The following is a 15,924-nucleotide window of genomic DNA, read 5'->3' as shown; positions in this document are numbered from 1 at the left end:
GTCATAAATGTCATAAATGTCTTAAATGTCATAAATGTCACAATTGTCATAAATGTCATAAATGTCATAAATGTCATAAATGTCATAAATGTCCTGAATGTCATAAATGTCATAAATGTCATAAATGTCATAAATGTCATAAATGGCATAAATGTCATAAATGTCATAAATGTCATAAATGTCAAAAATGTCATAAATGTCATGAATGTCATAAATGTCATAAATGTCATAAATGTCATAAATGTCATAAATGTCATAAATGTCATAAATGTCATAAATGTCATAAATGTTCTAAACGTCATAAATGTCATAAATGTCATAAATGTTAAAATGTCATAAATGTCATAAATGTCATAAATGTCATAAATGTCATAAATGTCATAAATGTCATAAATGTCATAAATGTCATAAATGTCATAAATGTCATAAATGTCATAAATGTCATAAATGTCATTAATGTCATTAATGTCATAAATGTCATAAATGTCATAAATGTCATAAATGTCATAAATGTCATAAATGTCATAAATGTCATAAATGTCATAAATGTCATAAATGTCATAAATGTCATAAATGTCATAAATGTCATAAATGTCATAAATGTCATAAATGTCATAAATGTCATAAATGTCATAAATGTCATAAATGTCATAAATGTCATAAATGTCATAAATGTCATAAATGTCATAAATGTCATAAATGTCATAAATGTCATAAATGTCATAAATGTCATAAATGTCATAAATGTCATAAATGTCATAAATGTCAAAAATGTTATAATTGTCAATAATGTCAACAACGTCAACAATGTCATAAATGTCATAAATGTCATAAATGTCATAAATGTCATAATTGTCATAAATGTCATAAATGTCATAAATGTCATAAATGTCATAAATGTCATAAATGGCATAAATGTCATAAATGTCATAAATGTTCTGAATGTCATAAATGTCATAAATGTCCAAAATGTCATAAATGTCATAAATGTCATAAATGTCATAAATGTCATAAATGTCATAAATGTCATAAATGTCATAAATGTCATAAATGTCATAAATGTCATAAATGTCATAAATGTCATAAATGTCAAAAATGTTATAAATGTCAATAATGTCAACAACGTCAACAATGTCATAAATGTCATAAATGTCATAAATGTCATAAATGTCATAAATGTCATAAATGTCATAAATGTCATAAATGTCATAAATGTCATAAATGTCATAAATGTCATAAATGTCATAAATGTCATAAATGTCATAAATGTCATAATTGTAATTTTGTCAAAAATGCCAAAAATATTAAATAGGTTAAAAATGTCAAAAATTACATTACAGGTCATAAATGTCAAAATTATAAAAAAATGTCTGAAGATTAATTACTTTCAACAGGTATGTTACTTTTCATAGAGAAAGTTTTTTTCTATCGTGAGAGATTGGGAATATCATATTTGCAAACATGTAAAACTTCACCATAAATCAATTCTTCGCTTTTGCCGTACACCAATTTGATGGATTATGCTGGTCGAATTTGTGTTTCGCTGTCCCACACCGGATGAACCTCCGTTGGTGGGGCTCATGCTCGAAGAGAACAATCTCGGCAGCAAGCTCATCAGTTGAATAGGTGTTTGAATAAATAATCCTTTGTAACAGGATTAGATGCTTAAAAGCATGTTTGTTCCAGGGTGGTCAACTGATAATTTATGACCTATCGCTGGTTGCACACGCGAAATTCCTTCCTCACCACTGGTGAAAGAGAGCCAGTAAGATTGTGTAACTTGTCTTAAGTATCCGCCTCCGGGGCTAGCAGTGAAAATCGAAACTTTTGAAAGCAGCGTATAAAAGCCGTTTATTGAAACGCTCTAAATTGCGCCAATCGGCATCGGAAACTGTAAGCAGATCCGAAATTTTATGAACAAGAAATTAGTTTTTTTATTCTTTTGTGGGGTCACAACGAACTTTAAGGTATTGAGTTTTATTGCCGCTGGCATGATACGGTTCATATCTAATGTTGGAATTTTATTCGCCGTCCTCGGTTTCGCATTACGAGACCACAGTCCACTACACAAGCTGGCAATAAAACGGCCAATGAGTTTGTTTTATTAAGCGATAAGTCACGCCTTTTAGTGTTTCTAAGTAAAAGCGGCTCGTGCAGGTGACGATTTGATAATTATACCTTTTCTAAGCGAGGATCAAATTCCAAAGCAGGTGTTGCAAAGATCATAAAAATAAAATACTACAAACAGTTCGCTGCAATAAAGCCAATCTTTCCGCGGCGAAGGGCTAAATTTCACGGTTATTATCGCTTGGAACAAGCTTTGAAGTGATGCGGTGTTGATTTATTTGCCGAAAGCGTAATTTGGCTGATCGATTGTCGATCATTAGCCGTCTCAAATGGGTTCCTACCCGCTGCGGGCGAGGCCTTTTGGGAACTGAAACTGGAAGTGACCCAAGTCGAGTCTGTTAGCTGGCATGACAGCCACCTATTCTGTCATCATCGGTTTCTGTGGCTGTGCCCCGCTGCTACGCGTCCGAATTCTGCGGTTCCGAGCTCTCACTCTCGTTAAGGTCTCCCCGCGCGCATATGCGTAAGTAAGTATCTTACGTGCACAGAAGTAGAAAAGTATGCTAGGCGTTCGGCTGGTGGGCAGCCTAAGATCGCAGAACGGTCCGTCTGTGGCATCAGCGTCCGTCAGTAGTGTGGAGTCAGTGTGTATGGCGCTTGACCGACTGCGACGACGACGACGGGGACGAGGCAGACTTGTTCAATTTTATGGATTGCCTTTTAGGGATACAAGTTTACCTACTTTAATTTTTATTCATAATCAGCTTATAACGGGCAATGAATGGAGCCCCGAAAGAAGCGGTGCTGAATGAATAGGAATTCAAGCGAGCAAGTACAGATTTTTTTTTGCGATGTGTGTATCATGTCCAGTTGAATTGCGTAACCACAGACGGTGCCGTGAAATTTGAATTCAGGTATTTAATGACTGCATGAGAGTGTGCGTGTGTTTGTGTATGTGTTAGTATACACTTGTCCTTTAGAATATGATTAATTCGTGAACGTATTTAATCATTAGTGTCATTGAATCGTAATAAAATCTGAAGGTATAAACAGGAAAGCCACGATTAATGAGTGCTACCGAGGTAAATTTCGTTTATACGAAGCGTTTATGCGTCCATCCTATTACGTATCAACTATGTTATTGGATATAAATATACCCATAAAAGCCAAGGAGAAACCATAACCTGCATTTTATCATTTTTTTTAAATATATAGTTATAGTTTTAAGCTCATTTTATTTCATAATTGGATTACTTTTCTATCCGTTAATTTATATTCAGCGTTGCCAGGTCATGTTTTCAAAAATCTGGAAAAGGCAAAATAAAAATCTGGAAAAAAACTGGCAGTCATTTCGTGGGGTGAAAGGTTAATTTTTCGAATAAAAGTTTTGGGGTACGCAAAATTTGAGGTGACAAAATTGCAAAACTTCGCGCCAAAATTGAAGTGATGACCTTTTTGCGGAACAGAGAAAATAAAATCTGGATAAAATCTGGATCATCCATGAAAAATCTGGATAATTGGACATCAAAGCTGTCTACCTGGATACATGTTCAAAAATCTTGATAATCCAGCTAAATCTGGATACCTGGCAACGCTGTTTATATTTGTAAAAACATGTGGATACCATGATCACTTTATCGTTTTATTTGAAAATCCTTTTACTATAAAAAAAACTTTCTCACCAAACGAGTAACCATCCGAGGTTGACAAGCTCTGTTGATGCTTGTTGGTTTTTTGTTCGAACATACGAGGCACAACGCAATGTCATGTTACTTCACGTGCAGACGACTGGTGATTAAATTTTTCGATAATTTTCTCTGAAACTAAATACTTTCGTTAAACAAACAGTCGTCGGATGCGTGTATCTGGTTTGGTTGTCACTCTACGGTCCAGTAGAAGACCGGGTCCTTGTCTGAAGCCGGGCACCTCAGAGTTGTAATTTTTTAATTAACTTTTTTTCGTCACTACCTTTGCTCACCTTCAATCATAATTAATTCAATTACGGACGATGGCGGCGGCGTTTGCGGGAATGACAACGGTTTTGTGGTTGTGTTGCGGTCGGTGTAAAGGTCGGTACGGGTCATTTTCCGCTGCGACATCGACATAGTGGTATGTAGTAGCGCAGCCGCGGGGCTTCAGTTGGAAAACGTGGACATGACTTGGATTGGAATATTTGCATATGAAACGAAGTACCGCCATCCGTTAAGCGCACGAAGTATCAGCCTCTAGAGGGTGTGGACACCGATCGGGCGCAAGTTACAACGTTTCCAGCAGAAAAACAGTTCACCAATATGATAAAAATGTAAAACGAGCAGGAAAAGTACACTAGCGCAATTTATTGCGCCGAATGTGAAGCGCAGTGCGCATGAAAGATTGCTGCTCGATGTCGCACCTTTTGCGGCGGAAGCGACGGTAATGACGGTTGTACAAAGGATGGTGGTGCTGCTGTTGGCAGGGTTGATAATCTGCGAGACCAGGCGACAACCTCTAAACACGACAAGGTCTTGCGCTTTTGGTGTAAATGTGAAATTTAATTAAGTCATAGCGAGTGCTTGGGGTTTTCTTTTTGTTTGTCTTGCTCGAGATTCTCCGAGCGTGCGAATTGAAGTGGCAAATGTCACTGGTTTAATTATTTTACGCGCGACATAATCGTGTTCACCTACTGTTTTGCTACTGCTGAGAGGTTCAGGTCAGGTTGAACATGGTGTGTCTTGCAAAGGTGGCCAGAGTTCCGTCAGCGTTACTGACATGAATGAGTTATGCAGGCATCGGAGATAAACATGTACAGAAACACAATTTTTTTAAAAATATGATACATATTGGCTTCTGTTTAATTTAAAATATATTTATTTGCTTCTATTTGCACATAAAATTTGTCTTTTCATTTTTTGAATTTATATTTCCCACCATTACATGATTCTTGTTGGACTTTTTCAGAATATTTTAGTTTTTTCTTCCTATTAACTGTTCTGTTTCTTCATTTTGTGTTTTGCCTTATGTGGTATTTACATTTTTTTCAATCTTTTTGTTATCATTGTGTGAGACATAAGAAATTGTAGCAAATTCTTATGTGGGGTTTCCGATGTATTCCATATATCATCCATATAGTTTTGTTTATCTCGCATTGAGTTATCGAAACCAGCGCTCAAATTATTCTTACATATTCGTTAGGACGTTGTTAAAACTAGACCGACATAATTTTAAAATGTAAAATAATATGACATCATTAGTACGTTACCATACCCTAATGACTCCCAATCATACTTAGCAGAGAATTTACGACAATGAAGGCCTCAATAATCCTCCGTCAAGTCTCTATCTAAAACACTAGACCTCAATCGTGCCGGTCAATATCACACCTTGTTTAATGTGTTAACACCTTCGTAACATGGTGCATGCATTGGTTTGGTAAGCAATGCGTTCGGCTGATTTTGGTATATAATTACAGCATATTAATTTAGATGACTGACATCCTGGCTAGTCGCATTTTCGGTCTGATTCTGCCAAGGCCGCCGTCTGAGTCGACACGAATATCCTCACTGGTCAACTAGTTATGGCAAACGTTTGGCCAATTCTAGACCATTATCCACCCCGATCGGACCGCGTCGAAAATGTTCCGATATTTATTAAACGCCGCAATTACAACTGCTTTTACACCCGCTCGGACCAAAACAACTCTGCAAACACCTTCGCGTGGTGCAGAGCGCAAACCGCACAACCTTAAGCGGTTGGCGGGGCATGTTGTCTCTATCCTCTAATGAGAATGATTAGAGAGCGCATTCGTCACCGACGAGGGTTGCAACGGCATAACGCACAGTGAGAACTGCCTAATGCACATTATGAGCTTAGTTCAGATTTCTGTTTAAATATATTACCGATCAATGTTTGTATTAATTTACATAGCGAAATACAGGAGAAGAAACTCACACGAGATTTTAACCATTACTCACCCGCTGTGAATTCGCCGCAACGGACGACCATTTCGTGAGCCCGACCAACTGAATAGGAGTTGCTCTGCTGTTGCTGCTGCGCATTAGGAATCAACCGCAACCCAATGCCGCCATTGAACGGTACACACAAAACTACTGATTTTTATCAGTAATAACCACCCATTAACCACGCGCCTTCTTTAACTTCCAATTGAGTTAGGAGCAGTATACTTAACTATTATATCTAGACTATCGGGTACTCATAGGAGGTGCTCTGCACTTGCGGCTATATGGACCAACAGCGAACGAGAAGCGCCAGGAAACTGTGCATACCGATATATGCAAAGGATCCCCTACAGACCCGTGGTTTTAGTACACAGCAGAAATGGTGCAATTATTCGCGCCTTGTGTAAACTTTGTCGGCATTAGTTCAAATACCCCACGGCCGATAGAAAACACTACATGAGAGGTTTACTCGCTGAGCTAATGGATGACGAAGAAAACGTTAGAGCTAACTAGTCGCTCTACAATAGTCAGCCTATAGGATAGAGAGAAGACGTAGAACTCACCGTTATGGTACCTGTCACACCAAAACGGCGGGTTACCCCGCCAAAATAAGCTTCGCGATGTTATTTTGCGTGACTTTTTCAATATTATATGTTTAGGGACCCAAACACATCTCACGTAACAGGAATGAAACCGTATGACAGTAAAGCGTATATCAAACATGTTTAAATTTGATATGTGTTAGAGTCACATTCCGATTCGGAACTTGACCTTCTGTTTACTATACACAGACTTCGCAGCCAACCGTTAAGTGTACAGGACAATTGCGGGGCTAGCGCTACGATCTTACTAACACTAATAGTCTCTCCCGAGTCAAGACTCGAACCTACGATGAATGACTTGTTAGGCCAGCATCGTACCTCGAGAGCTGGGATTCGAAAAACATTAACAATTCTTTTTTTTAATTGTACTTGCATACAAGTTGTTCCGTAAACTAGCAAGTCCCTTTTTTCATCGCAACTTGATTGCAATACTTTGCGTCAAAACTTTCGAAACTTTAAAGGCCTTCCAGCCGTTTTGGTGTGAGCTTAATGGAAGTGAGTGTCATGGCGTCTCTCTTTTCTATAGGCTTTCTACTCTACAAGGATCTCATTCCCATCGCGTTGACTGTTGATCACCGGAAAACGGTCGGTGCATTAAGTCGGTAACGGAAATGGGTCCATCAGAAATTCATTATGTAATGACCTAATGATGGTGATTAACGCTCGATGCTGTGAGGATAATTAACTGGAACTGATCAGAAACCACTTGATCGATGAGAACATGAAAAATTAACGCTGCTTAATGGTTTGCTTAAATATTGGAAGTTTTGATACATAGCACGAGTTAATTGATTTCGATATTTACACAACTGAATCTAAAAGAGTGTAATTATGTACCTTCGTTGTTACTCAGTAGGGATTAGAAAGTTGTATTAAAATATCTCCGTAAAAGCATTCATTCGAACTACGTTATCGTTATTATGTTGCACCGGAATCTCAAATTTCAAATCAACTTCTTAGTAAAAAGAATAATTAACACGAACAACCAAAATCAACACAATACGAAAGTTATACAGCATCGCACGATGTGAAATTGGCTTTCCTGTCGTGAGGGGATCTCGAACTAACTCTTTAGTAAACAGGATAGGAACCACAATTTGTTACGAAGGCTAAACAGAATCATACGCGCCGGAGGGCAAATTTGTGCCACAAAAATACTTATATACCATTTACACTATCAGGCTGCTCTTTTTTTTTTTTTTTTTTTAAAGGTGGCGGGGAAATCTGCAAACAGACACCTGAGAAGAGAACTCAGGGTGTGGGGATGAGACTAGGGGAGAGATGCTGGGGTAGTTACACTCCCCCAGACACCTACTGATCCCTGTCCCGACCCACTAAAACCCCTTCAGTCTCCAGCCCTGTTCTTCCCGGAACGACGGTTAAGTATTACGTCGGGAAGTGGCTTTTGTGCGTGATGCACCCACTTTACTCTTATAACCTCCTAGCTAACTACCCGAAGACTGGTAGTTAGCTACCACTGGCGTGTTGGTGATTGACCCGCCACACACATTGTAGCTCCAGGATAATCTCAGATGTCCGGGTCGTCGCACATCCTCCGGACAAGATTGTCCGGAGTAGTGCCAGGCCCGCTCACAGCCATCATGTTGCTCCTCGCTCTTACGAAACGGGGGCATACGAAGAAGACATTCTCTGCAGTCTCCTCCTCTTCTACGCACTCGGGACACATGGGGGACCCCGCGTGCCCGAACCTGTGCAGATATTGCCTGAAGCAACCATTGCCTGACAGGATCTGTGTCAGTTGGAAGTTCACCTCGCCATGTCGCCTCCCGAACCAGCCGGATTTCCCGGTATAAGTCGGTGCGTCCATCTGCCCTTTGTGGAATTAGACCATTCCCTCTGCCAACGGAGCATCGAGAATGACCTTCTGGTACCTCGTATGCCCCTTGTGTCACGTTGGTCGAAACACTCTCTGTCCTCTTTGATGGCGATGCAGATAGGCATCATGCCGGACAAGACACAGATTGCATCGTATGACACCGTACGATACGCACTCACAACTCTCAGGCACATGAGCCTGTAGGTACTTTCCAGTTAACCGCGGTAACTGTTAGTACCTAGCGCTCTGGACCATACTGGCCCACCATACCTAAGTATGGACGAAACCACGCTGGCAAGAAGTCTTCGCTTGCTGCCATAGACCGCTGAGCTATTGGACATCATACGAGTTAATGCTGCAATAGCCGATGAGGCCCTCTTACAGGCAAAGTCGACGTGGCTCCCGAACGTGAGCTTGTCGTCGACCATAACCCCCAAGAGCTTCAACGATCGCTTTGAGGTGATGGTGCAGTCTCCGACTCTGACCACCGCCTGTTGCTCCGATTTACGGTTGTTCACAACCGCGACCTCCGTCTTATGGTGCGCGAGCTCCAGTTTCCTGGACCTCTAGCGTTATGTCGTCTGCAAAGCCGACGATCACAACCCCTACAGAGAACTTTAGTTTCAACACCCCGTCATACATGACGTTCCACAACACCGGACCCAGGATGGAACCTTGCGGAACCCCTGCGGTGATTGCAACTCATCTGACCCTCCTCTGTGTTGTAAACCAGTACTCGATTCTGGAAGTATTATTCCAGAATCTTGCACAGCGACACCGGTACTTGGATGCTCCTGAGCGCGAGCGCTATGGAGTCCCAACTGTCGCTATTGAAAGCATTCTTCACGTTAAGCGTGACGATTGCGCAATAGCGTATTCCTCTTCTCTTGTGCTGGAGTGCTATCTCCGCCGTCTTGGTGACGGAGGCGATGGCATCCAGCGTGGACCTGCCCGTCCGGAAGCCGAACTGATTGCTTGCCAGACCGTTTACACCCTCTGTGTACCTCACCAGTCTGTTGAGGATAATCCTCTCAAGCACCTTGCCCGCCGTGTCTAGCAGGCAGATAGGCCTAAATGCCGATGGGTCACCTGGTGGTTTCCCAGCCTTCGGCAGTAGGACCAATTTCTGCCGCTTACACCTATCCGGAAAGATACAGTCATCCAGGCCGTTTTTATCGCCAGCCTGATTGCCAGGTTAGGGGTACCATCCGGTCCCGGTGCCTTGCTCACCTTTAGAGAGTTGGCGATCACGATGAGTTCCTCATTCGTAACCCTTGCCTCCTCCTGAATTTCGACACGGCTGTCGTCGCCCACGGATTGGATGCTCGGCAGGTTGGCCGACCCTCCCTGGTCTGTGTCTGAGATACTGGAACGTCGGACGTGAGACTCGACCGCCGGAGGCCAAGGACTTGGCTCGTGGCGCGGAAAGAGTTCCTCGATGATTCGCTCCAGCATCGCTGGTGATCGCTCTGCAGGCGCCAGCGCGCCTTTTGTCTTGGCCATTACGATTCTATAGGCTTTTTTTTTTTTTTTTTTTTTATTTTTTTTTTTTTTTTTTAAAGGTGGCGGGGAAATCTGCAAACAGACACCTGAGAAGAGAACTCAGGGTGTGGGGATGAGACTAGGGGAGAGATGCTGGGGTAGTTACACTCCCCCAGACACCTACTTATCCCTGTCCCGACCCACTAAAACCCCTCCAGTCTCCAGCCCTGGTCTTCCCGGAACGACGGTTAAGTATTACGTCGGGAAGTGGCTTTTGTGCGTGATGCACCCTCTTTACTCTTATAACCTCCTAGCTAACTACCTGGAGACTGGTAATTAGCTACCACTGGCGTGTTGGTGGTTTACCCGCCACACACGTTGCAGCTCCAGAACAATCTGAGAGGCGGCCGCACAGACCGCGTTCCAGATGTCCGGGTCGTCGCACATCCTCCGGACTAGATTGTCCGGAGTAGTGCCAGGCCCGCTCACAGCCATCATGTTGCTCCGCGCTCTTACGAAACGGGGGCATACGAAGAAGACGTGCTCAGCAGTCTCCTCCTCCTCCACGCACTCGGGACACATGGGGGACACCGCGTGTCCGAACCTGTGCAGATATTGCCTGAAACAACCATGGCCTGACAGGATTTGTGTCAGGTGGAAGTTCACTTCGCCATGTCGTCTCCCGACCCAGCCGGATATCTCCGGTATGAGTCGGTGCGTCCATCTGCCCTTTGTGGAATTAGACCATTCCCTCTGCCAACGGAGCATCGAGAATGACCTTCTGGTACCTCGTATGCCCCTTGTGTCACGTTGGTCGAAACACTCTCTGTCCTCCTTGATGGCGATGCTGATAGGCATCATGCCGGACAAGACACATATTGCATCGTATGACACCGTACGATACGCACTCGCAACTCTCAGGCACATGAGCCTGTAGGTACTTTCCAGTTTGCCACGGTAACTGTTAGTACCTAGCGCTCTGGACCACACTGGCCCACCATACCTAAGTATGGACGAAACCACGCTGGCAAGAAGTCTTCGCTTGCTGCCATAAACCGCTGAGCTATTGGACATCATACGAGATAGTGCTGCAATAGCCGATGAGGCCCTCTTACAGGCATAGTCGACGTGACTCCCGAACGTGAGCTTGTCGTCCACCATAACCCCCAAGAGCTTCAGGGATCGCTTTGAGGTGATGGTGCAGTCTCCGACTCTGACCACCGCCTGTTGCTCCGATTTACGGTTGTTCACAACCATGACCTCCGTCTTATGATGCGCGAGCTCCAGTTTCCTGGAGCGCATCCAGTCCTCGACCTTGCGTATACAGTGCGCGGCCGTCAACTCGACCTCCTCGATAGACTCGCCGTAAACCTCCAGCGTTATGTCGTCTGCAAAGCCGACGATCACAACCCCTACAGGGAGCTTGAGTTTTAACACTCCGTCATACATGACATTCCACAACACCGGGCCCAGGATAGAACCTTGCGGAACTCCTGCGGTAATTGGGACGCACTTCTGACCCTCCTCTGTGTCGTAAACAAGTACTCGATTCTGGAAATAATTTTCCAGAATCTTGTACAGCGACACCGGTACATGGATGCTCCTGAGCGCGAGCGCTATGGAGTCCCAACTGGCACTATTGAACGCATTCTTCACGTCGAGCGTGACGATTGCGCAGTAGCGTATTCCCCTTCTCTTGCGCTGGATTGCTACCTCCGCCGTCTTGATGACGGAAGAGATTGCGTCCAGCGTGGACCTGCCCTTCCGGAAGCCGAACTGGTTACTTGCCAGACCGTGTACACCCTCCGTGTACCTCACCAGTCTGTTGAGGATGATCCTCTCAAGCACCTTGCCCGCGGTGTCCAGCAGGCAGATAGGCCTATATGCCGATGGGTCCCCTGGCGGTTTCCCAGCCTTCGGCAATAAGACCAGTCTCTGCCGCTTCCACCTGTCCGGAAAGAGACAGTCATCCAGGCACCTCTGCATGACTGCCCTGAACAGCCCGGGGGCCGTTTTTATCGCCAGCCTGATCGCCAGGTTAGGGATACCATCCGGTCCCGGTGCCTTGCTCACCTTTAGGGATTTGGCGATCACGATGAGTTCCTCATTCGTAACCCTTGCCTCCTCCCCTGCCTCGACACGGCTGTCGTCGCTCACGGATTGGATGCTCGGCAGGTTGGCCGACCATCTCTGGTCTATGTCTGAGATACTGGAACGTCGGACGTGAGACTCGACCGCCGGAGGCCAAGGACTTGGCTCGTGGCGTGGAAAGAGTCCCTCGATGATACGCTCCAGCATCGCTGGTGATCGCTCTGCAGGCGCCAGCGCGCCTTTAGTCTTGGCCATTACGATTCTATAGGCTTCACCCCACGGGTTCGTATTGGCACTCGCGCATAGCCTATCGAAACAGGCCCTCTTGCTGGCCTTTAACGCACTCTTCAGCGTCGATCTGGCAGAACTGAATGCTGCCAGCGCTCTGTCCTCTGTTCATCTGTTCGCGCACGCTGCATCCTCCGTCTCGCACGGAGGCACGCACTGCGAAGGTCCGCTATCTCGTCAGTCCACCAATAGACCGGTGGCTTCCCATTCCTAGGTTGGCGAGTCCTAGGCATGGTGGCGTCGCACGCCCATAGCATAGCATAGCATAGCAACTAGTTGGTCGGGCGTCGGGCAAAACCGAATGCCCCCCTCGCGCTCTCGTCTCATTGCCTCTCCGAATACCTCGGCATCGAAATGCGATGTCTTCCACCCGCGGGTGAACGGAGTGTTGGCCCTACTCGTCGCTTGCCGCCTCTCGTTGTTGTCTACACTATAGCAGACCGTCTGATGGTCGCTATTGGTGTAGCCATCGTCTACCCTCCAGTTCGTGATCAGTCCTGGGCTGGAGAACGTCACGTCGTTGATCGACTCCGCGCCATTTCTGCTGTATGTACTTTTGGACCCAATGTTGGCCAGATCTAGGTTGAGTTTTGCCGAAGCTTCCAACAAGATCTGGCCTCTCTGGTTCGTGGAGCGACTCCCCCACTCGACAGCCCAAGCGTTGAAGTCGCCTGCCACCACCAACGGTGTTAGGCCCGTTAGCTCCATGGCTAACCAGTCGACCATCTGTGCGAACCTTTCGGTAGACCAACGCGGCGGAGCATAGCAACTGCAGTAGAACACTCCGTTCACCTTGGCAACCGCGTACCCTTCTTCTGAGGTTGAAACAACCTCCTGAACAGGGAACCTGCCCGACGTCCATATGGCCGCCATGCTGGACCTATCCGCAACCCAGTTACCGTTTCCGGGACGGATGCGGTAAGGGTCCGATACAATGGCGATGTCCGACAGCGACTCAGTGGCTGCTTGGTATAGCAGCTGCTGAGCTGCGTAGCAGTGGTTCAGGTTCAGTTGCCTCACCCTTACGCCCGTGGTTTCGTAGCCAGCTTGCCGGCTGGGCACCTGGGGCCTCCCATAAAGTGTTTGGCGACTGTTTTCCGGAGCACACCATTCACTTGGGAGGCTCCCCACAGTCCTTCGCTTTATGGCCTGCACCACCGCAACGCCTGCATAGTTGGCTCCTGTCGGGCCCCTTGCAGGTCCAGGACTTATGTCCTGCCTCAAAACACCGGAAGCAAACGTCCAGTGGCTGGAGTATACCCAGAGGGCATACTGACCAGCCGACCTTCAGCTTGCCTTCCTTAAGTGCCAGGTTCGCGTCCGCCGACGCGAAGGGTTCCCGCTGGACCCTTCCGGAGGCGGATTGACTACCTCCACCCCGCACTTCTCCTTGAGGGCTAGCGCAATGTCGCACCCCTCGGTGATTTCGTCAAGGTTTTCAAGCTGGTGAGTCACCTCCGAGGTGAGTGCCCGAACCTGCACCTCCATGCCGAGGACCTGCTCGGCTACCGCCTTGTAGGAAGCGCCCTTGTTTTTCGCATCCTTTCGGAGCTCAAGGATCATCTCGCCGGTGCGAGATCGGCGAATGCTCCGCACATCCGCCCCCAACTCCTCAGGCTGTTCTAGATGAATCCAATGATGGTCCATTGCCTTCTAAATCAACTTTCTCGTTTTTCACTGCACCACCGGGTTTTGCCAAAAAAATGTACGAACGCGATGAAAATTAGTTGGAATTGCAAGCCAATGAGCGTAAACGAGAACTTTTACGTCTACATACTAGGGTGGGGCAAAGCGATAGATTTTTCAGAATAAGGTTTTTTTGGTTCCATTTGGGGTCTCATACAAACTTATCGGAAGTCGATTGGTTTTGTCTCCGCTCGGCGCATTGCATTTCAAGTGTGTAAGAAAATTTGTATGGGAAAACCCACTTTTTTCCTTTTTCTTTCTAGAGACCTCAGTAAGGCTTTATTGTTGCACTACATTACAGTACAGTATAGTATTTTAGATGCCTAACAATATTGTCGAAGACACCGAAAAGCTAGGAAGTCCCAAAAAAGTCTATAACTGTTTAAAATTGAGTATGCCGAATTAACTGCTGAAAATCATTTTTTTGCCAACACTACTAATGAACCGGCGCACAGTGGTTCGAATTGTATGGCAAGGGCGATCATAAATCATTTTTGTACAATATTGTTCTTGAAATCTTCTGGATTCGACAGAATCAGATGTGTTGTGACTATAACAACCTTTTTTTGGGAATGTCATCATCCAACTTTCAATTTTATGGTATTCTCATTATCATGCATACATAATAGGGTGCCAATAGAATATAGGAAAAAGTTTGACCACTGAATAACAGACGTAACACTGGAACCTAGCTCCATCGCCACAAAAAACGTTCATTTCATTTCGTTCGTTCTGGGGCGCTGTCATGCAATCTCCTACATATTTTGTAGTTCCCCATTTGACACATGCAGTAACGCTGGCGCTGATTACGAAATACATGACGCAGCGCGAACACGACAGCAGATGGTGCAAGTGTTACTAACGTAAAGCATTGGAATCATCCAAACGATGATTTTATTGAAAATTTGTTTGAAGTGTTATGACTGTTAGTCTGTGGTTTGACCATTGAATTTTAAAATGCGGCCGTTTTCAAAAGTTTGACCTTTCTCCCATTGGGAAAACTTCAAATAAATTTGATATTGTCTCAGAAACCTCCCGTATTTCAACACCAAATATCGAAATTCGAATATAGACAAATGTTTGAGAACAAATTTGTAAATTTGAGCTGAATGTGCCACAACCTTTCTAAGAAACTATGCAGAAAATATAAAATTCAAGCGAAAAAGTAACCATCTTTAGCCGCTTGTCATCGACTTGGAGGCAAATATCTGCAAATGGAACCTTTACCAAATATTTCCTGAGTCCTGAGTCTTTCTTTTGATATTAATTTGGTGATAGTATCTCGCGCGGAACACATTTAAAAGTTTACATGAATTTTAATTTGAGTGGTGCTCTTCGACTTTAATACTACGTTACCTCTTACGACTAAATTTGAGACAAGTTTAGCACATGCCTTTCCAAACAACACCGCAATAGCAAAATATACTGGTTTCTGAAGGCTCATAATGAAAATAAACATGTGAAGGGACTAAATTTGTTCCAAGGTGGATATATACACAATGTAAAAAACACGTACTGCTTAAGCTGATTTTGCAAGTGTCAAACACCTTCACTTATCTCGTGTTCAAAAATTAACTTTTCATAAAATAGGCCAACAAAACTAGTTTTTCTGCATTCTCAGGTTGATAACCGATTCACTAAATCGATAATAAGCAAAAAACAAAAAAAAACTTTTTTTTTCTATTTTTGACCTATGGGCGAACCACTGTGCGGCGACAGTAGGATTTTCATCAGAAGTAACGAATGGGCGCATAAAAAAATTTGAAACAAATTTCCAAAATGCCTTGTGGCTTTTGCTGAGTTTCATGTTGACTGAATTTTTAAAAAATATGAAAGAAAATTAAACGTTTTTGTTTCCCTTTTGGTGTTAGTGCCAATTTTGCAAATCATTATCAATTCCCTACAACTCGTTCTTCAACAGCTTGCTATATAACCA

The sequence above is a fragment of the Wyeomyia smithii genome, chromosome 3, assembly GCF_029784165.1.
Source record: "Wyeomyia smithii strain HCP4-BCI-WySm-NY-G18 chromosome 3, ASM2978416v1, whole genome shotgun sequence".
NCBI classification, from domain to species: domain Eukaryota; kingdom Metazoa; phylum Arthropoda; class Insecta; order Diptera; family Culicidae; genus Wyeomyia; species Wyeomyia smithii.
The sequence above is the reverse complement of the archived record's forward strand: the minus strand, read 5'-3'. Positions refer to the sequence as shown.